Source organism: Paramormyrops kingsleyae, unplaced genomic scaffold, assembly GCF_048594095.1.
Source record: "Paramormyrops kingsleyae isolate MSU_618 unplaced genomic scaffold, PKINGS_0.4 ups97, whole genome shotgun sequence".
NCBI lineage: Eukaryota > Metazoa > Chordata > Actinopteri > Osteoglossiformes > Mormyridae > Paramormyrops > Paramormyrops kingsleyae.
The window spans coordinates 54977-62134 of NW_027326035.1; positions in this window are offsets into that span (position 1 = coordinate 54977).

Genomic DNA, 7158 nt, shown 5'->3' on the forward strand with positions numbered 1-7158 from the left:
TTAAAAATCCTCTTCACATAGTTGGCCACCTTGAATGTTGAGATAAACTGTGTTTTGTGTATTTGAATCAGAATTGGCAGTGCTGGAGTACTGATTCTGCAGTGGGAAAATGCTCATTGCTGTTTCGGCATCTGCAATAAAATGATGAAAACAGTAAAATTTGCATGTAAGTTCTTTTCATTTAATTTGAAAACAAAGTCTGTGACATGGACATTAGCTCTGTCACAGCACACTTTGTCAATGTGATGTAGATATAAGCAGAAAAGGAATGGATCAAATAAAAGCAGACATGATCGCTTGATTACTTTATCTGGTTTCAATTGTCCTCCTTTTAACAGAGAGGCATGGTGGAAGTACAAAAAAACAGTTCACATTGTGGCTCGGTTAAGACAGGAACTTAATTCAAAAACAAACAAGAAACAAAAGGAACCGCAAGGGGTCTAAACACAGATAGGAAGAACTAAAGCAGGGAGCACCACTTGATCAAACACAGTAGCACAGGCACAAACACAAGACTAGGTACACCAAAACAACTACAATGACCAACTGAAGAATAAAGCAAGGGCAGGCACTTAAATACAGACATGACAAGGATTAACAAGAGACAGGTATGGGTAGTAACAAGCACTAGGAATACAAGCACAGGTAAAGGCAATCACTAGATACATAATCAAACATCAGGGGATAACAAGGGAAACTAAATATTAATACAAAATAGGTAGTGTCACGATCCGCTCCATTCGATCCCGATGTGTGCCACGCCCACCTCGTTACCTCGTGTGATTCCCTGATTGTTCTCACCTGTGATTCGTTACCCTTAGCCTGTCTCCTGTATTTAGTCCGTGTCTAAGTCAGTAGTCCCCAGTTCCGTCATTGTATTGTCATGTGCAGTTCGTTGTCCGTCAGTCTGCCTGCAATAAACCCCGTCTGTCCTTATTTACGGCTCCGATTGCCTGCTTCCCGACTCGCCTTCTCCGCAAGTGTGACAGGTAGTAATGAAGCAAAAATAATGAACTGTAAGAAAAATACATATAAACCCAGGATATATAAAAACATAAACATCAAAATATAAACTCTCTGGCCAACCTCGAACCTAAAACAAAAAGGATACCTAAATTACATGGTAGGCCACTCAACTCTTCAAACTATAAAAACATACTGTAGCGTCAGGCAGACAGAAGCATCGCAGGAGCAGAGAGAAACACGGACACTACCTTGCCGGGGAGAACACACTCTTTATTGGTAGTCCTGAAAAGGACTATATCTGTCGTGATCACTGTCGGACAAGCAGGCAGGACGCGGGGAAATGACCAAGCAGGCAAGCGAAGATCCACGAAGACGGGTTTATTCAGGACAGGCAGGACAACACGGTTACCAACATTAATGACGGATGTAGGGATACTGACACAGACGCGGACTAAATACACAAGACAAGCAGGAAAGAACGGGTAACAGGTGATAACAATCGGTAATCACACGAGGTAACGAGGTGGACGTGGCACACATCGGGATCGAACGGAGCGGATCGTGACAGAACCCCCCCCCAAAGGCGCGCACTCCGGGCGCGCCTCAGGGGAGGCGGCGGACGAGACAAGACCAGGGAAACAGGACCTGGAAAACAAGAGCAAAAACATCAACGAGGGACCAGGAACAAGACAGAGACACAGAACAGGAACAAGGACCAACAGAAAGACAGGACCTGACAAAGAACAGGAAATGCAGACAGGCAGACAGAGAAGGGAGACACAGAGGGAACACCCACAGGCGATATGAAGGGGCCAGGAGTGAACAAAGGAGGAACAGAAGGACGAGGAGCAGAGACAGGCGGAACGAAGGGAGGAGGAGCAGACAAGGGAGACCAGACATGAACGGACGGAGGACAAAGGGGAGCCCAGGGGAACCCAGGCAGGCGAGGGAAGGCAGCCGCAGGGGCCGCAGGCGGACGGGAGGCCGGAGCCAGAGGGGACCACACAGGGGGCAAGGAGACAGATGGAGGGACTGACAAAGGAAACGAGGAGGGAGCAGGAGGGAACAGCGGCGCAGGCAGGCAGAAGGGGGAAGCCGCGGCAGGAGAAGGCGCAGCCGGAGCCAGGGAAGGCGCCATCCGAAGCCCAGCCGGAGCAGGGGGGCCCGGAGGCGGCCGACGAGGCACCGACAGAGGGACCGTAGGAGGGCGATGAGGCACCGGAGGGGGACCTGGAGGCGAGAGCCGAACTGGCGCCGCAGGACCCGCAGGCAGCCACTGAGCCACAGCCAGGGGCCGAACGGGCGACCCAGGGGGCAGGGTGGGCGGGACCCGGGCCCGACGCCTGTGTCCTCGTCCCTTGCGGGACACTGAAAGGCGGGGTCCCGAGGGGCGTCGGCCTTGTCGGGGCAAGGGCGAAGGAGTCATTAGGGTTTGGGGACATAGAGGCAGGGCCTCTGATGAGGCCGCAGGCACGGTTGCAAGTGGTGCGGCCGGAGCCGGGGACAGGACTGGCTGGAAGGGAGAGCCGGGCAGATCAGGCGCCAGCAGGACAGGCGAGACGGGCAAATCAGGCGCCGGCAGGACAGGCAGATCAGGAGGGGGCGCCTCAGCAGGTGCCTCGGCCGTGCGGCCAGTAGGGGGCACCCCGGGCAGAGCGGCTTCCTCCGCTGCAGGCGGAGGCGAAGTCAGGCCCTCGGGCGGAGCTGCAGCGGGCACCCTCAGTTCCTGGCCAGCAGGGGGCGCATCTGCGGCCACCCCCATCACGCGGTCAGCAGGGGGCACATCCGCGGCCACCTCGGGTAGTACCGCAGGCAGAGCGGTGGCAGCTGCAGGAAGCGGTGCAGCTGGAGCTGCGGGCAGGACGGGAACAGGCGGGTCCGGAACTGGCTGGACCGATGAGCAGAGCTGCACGGGAGAGGCGGCCTCGGACAGGGCCGCGGGCAGGACAGGAGAGGCGGCCTCGGACAGGGCCGCGGGCAAGACAGGAGAGGCGGCCTCGGACAGGGCCGCGGGCAGGACGGGAACGACGGCCTCGGGCAGGGCCGCGAGCGTGTGGCCCGCAGGGGGCGCCTTGATGGGCGCCGCCATCACGTGGTCAGCAGGGGCCGCCTGGGCAGGCGCCTCGGGCGTGCGGCCAGCAGGGGGCGCCTCGGCAGGCACCGCCAACACGTGGCCATCAGGGTGCACCTCAGCGGGTACCTCAGGCTTGCGGCCAGCAGGGGGCGCCTTGGCGGGTGCCGCCTTCATGTGACCAGCAGGGGGCGCCGCAGCAGGCACCTCGGGCAGAGCGGCGACAGCAGCTGCAGCAGGGGTTGCTGCGGGCCAAGCGTTGGCAGCTGCAGGTACCGCAGGCAGGACAAGCGGGTCAGGCTGGACAGGCGTTGCCGCGGGCAGTGCGGCGGCAGTAGCAGCAGGTGCTGCTGGCAAGTCCGGAGCAGGCAGGTCCGAGATAGGTGCCAGGATCGGTGCCGGGTGTGCAGGCGCTGGCCCTTTAAGGGCCTTGGGGATCCAGGGAATCGTATCCCAGACGGCCCTGGCCCCTTTAAGGGCTAGCCGCGTTCCCCGGAAGGGGGAAGCTGCCCGCGAAGGTACCTTCTCGGTGGCGGTGACGTCCATGGTGATCAGGGATTCCCCCTGATCACTAACAAGGAGCGGAGCTGAGGAGAGAGAAGCGGCTCCCAGGAAAATGGTTAGGGCTTCCTCTGATGCCCTCTCCTTACGCCTCTTCTTCTTCCTCCGGCTTGGGGTTGGCGGTGGCTGCGCCGTCTCCGTGACGACGGGCGACGGGGCTTCAGTCCCTGCTCTGGACCGCATAACGGGCGGAGTCCTCACCGTTGTCACCCGCTGCACGAGCTGCCGGAGGCTTTCGTGTACCTCCTCCATAACGGGCACGTCTCCGTGCGGGGACATTTCGCTAAGGAGCGTCCCGCTCCGGCTGGCCAACTGCAGCGCTACAGGGTCCTCTTGAACCTCGGGCTGGTTTAGCCAGAACACCACCTCCTGTAATAAGCCGATGCGCCGCCGCTCGGCTTGTGGAGGCGAGTCATTGTTGAGATCCGTCATTCTGTCGTGATCGCTGTCGGACAAGCAGGCAGGACGCGGGGAAATGATCAAGCAGGCAAGCGAAGATCCACGAAGACGGGTTTATTCAGGACAGGCAGGACAACATGGTTACCAACATTAATGACGGATCTAGGGATACTGACACAGACGCGGACTAAATACACAAGACAAGCAGGAAAGAACGGGTAACAGGTGATAACAATCGGTAATCACACGAGGTAACGAGGTGGGCGTGGCACACATCGGGATCGAACGGAGCGGATCGTGACAATATCAGGCACCTAACGAGCACCAATCCAGTTACATACAGGAAACACAAGGTTGTCAGATGCTCAACTGTAAGATGCATACATGGTGGGAGATTTACGTAAGCTAATTACACATGAGGATCGGACAGGGTACACATAAGACACAGGTAAACACACGCGCAACAATAAGGAAATATAACCATTCACAATAACAACAACAATACAAGGGCTATTTACAACTGTACGCGGGGCATGCTGGGACATGCGCCCCGCCAGTGCTACAATATGGAGAAGTTGTAAATAATTGAGATGTAGACTTCGTTCCATTTGCTTGTTTTATGACAACAAGTGTCCCGGTTGCCAGCCAGCAAACGTGTACTCTCATCTAGGTTTTTTCTTTACCATAAATATCCCTGTACAGGTGCATTAGACTACTGTATATGACAGAACTAATGGAATGCCCAGCAACATCTGCTGGCGAAATGGGAACTGACATATAGAAGAAGGCAGGACAGGGACTCATCCGGACACTACTGTATATTTCAAGGGGTGAAGGAAGTGGTAACCCTACTAGGAAAAGTTAACAGAGGTGATGAGTCCATTCCTTCATTTTAACCGATACCTAATTTCAGATGGTCATATAACACCCTTTTGTGTCCTGTTGTCTATTTTATTTTTGTTAGTTAGTCCCTGTGCTGAAGCCAGCTGTCTCCTTAAAGCAGGGAATGTGCTAATATCAAATGTCTTACAAATGTCAACTAGATAACTGCAGATTCTCTGAGTAGGGAGAGAAGAAGAGACACAACACAGAGAGATCGGTGAGAGACAGAAACAATACAAAATTACATGTTTTTTTTTTAGAAAAGATCTTGCAACTACTCATAGCTTGTTTTAATCCAGATTTTTCTGTCAGTAGATGCTTAGCTAAATGACTGAGCTTGTTTTACTATCAAGTTATTAAAATCTCTCTGTCAATCCTGACTGATACATTGATCAGCTGGCTCTAGAAAATGTCTTTAACAGATTAGACATTACACTTGTAGATCCACGTTTTGCCACTGAGTTGTAAGGGGCAATTAGAATTTTGGAATCTGATTCTGCAATCAAGAGCATGCAAGTGGCAAGTCATCAGGTCCAGATGGATACCCCATTTTCTAAGAAATTTTCCCTCCAACTTTCCCCATTGTTACAGACTATTTTTGTTGAGTCTTTTGTAAATCACTCCTTACCCCCCACTATTTGTCAAGCATACATTTCATACATTTAAAAAAAAGATAAAAATCCTCTAGAATGCAGTTCACATCTTCCTTTTAAATGCAGAACAATCTAGTCCAATCTCCCGTTTGTATGTAGCCAAAATCCTAGGGAAAATTCTGGCTCTGCCATTGGAAAAGGCACTTCCATTAGTTATTACACCTGATCAAATAGGCTTTATTAAGAACTGACATTCACTGAATTTATAAATATATAAATTATAACCTTATATAGTTATAGTTTATAGTTATAAATTTAACCTTCAAAAAAGTTAACTATGCCACTTGGCACAGCAAATATTTATGCTTCTATCTCTTCAACAAATTTTTTAATTACCCAGAGAAAATTTAAATAGCTGGGGAACTGAATTACTGCTACATTTAAAGACCTTTATAAGGCAAACTATTTGCCATTACTCTCTCATCTTAAATTAGATTTTGAACGGTGACACTCGCTTTCATTATCTCTTGGTGGAAGAATCTATATAATTAAGATGACTGTTTTACCAAAGTTTGTATATTTGTTCCAGTGCCTTCTTATTTTTCTTATGAAATCCATTTTAAGAATCTAAATAGTCAAACTGCAACTTTTATTTGGAATAAAAAACAGTCGCAGTTAATAGGGAAAATTTTACGGAGACCTTGTAAATTCGGAGGCACAGGTCTCCCAAAATTCTTACTATTCCTGGTTCACCAATATAAGAGCAATGTCGTACTAATGTCCCTAACTGGGTAAATACAGAAAGGGAATCTATTGCATCTACTATTTTTATTTCAATATTATGTGCCAAATATCTTTACCTCATTTGATTTCTAGCTTCACATTGAATCCTGTTGTGATACACTCTATAAAGATTTGGAATCAATTTAGATATCACTTCACAATTAGTGACCTCATTTACTAAAATATTTATGTTTACACCTTCAAGAATGGATGATGCCTTTGATATATGGTCACAATGTGGTATTACCTAAATATGACATTGCTCCGTTTTTGTCTAACGTTAAACATTACAACGGATCATCGCACTTGCTTTGCCAATAATTAGTTACACATCACATCTCATTTCTCTTCATAATGATTAGCTTAATGACATCTACTACATTGTATTGATTTTAATGTATCCCAACACTTAATGTAACTTTGAATTTATTTGTATTTGTTTGTTGACTTTTGCTGTTGAAGTGCTTTATTGTATGGTTTTGTATTTGCATAATGTAATTGCACATCATTGAACAACACTAATTCCTGTGCAAAACTGCTATTTAAGAACACTTATAACCAATTAGTAAAGTATATATTTTATATATTTACCAAATAAATAAAAGGAATACATATCCAATGACCATAATAAACAATCATTTAAAACATGTTCAAATCTGTAACCTGGTTGAAAGTGAAGTGAATGTGATTTGTGATTGTGGTGAACATTCTGAAATCCATCCTCTCCATTTAACCCAGTGAAGCAGTGGGCGGCTTCATGTGGTACCTAGGGAGCAGCAGGTGTGGATGATACTTTGCTCATGGGTACCTCACTGTGCTCAGTGTAACTATTAAACTAAATTGTCAATGAAAAATGAAATCATTTTGGTGATAATACATAATAAATAAAAATAACTTGAATAA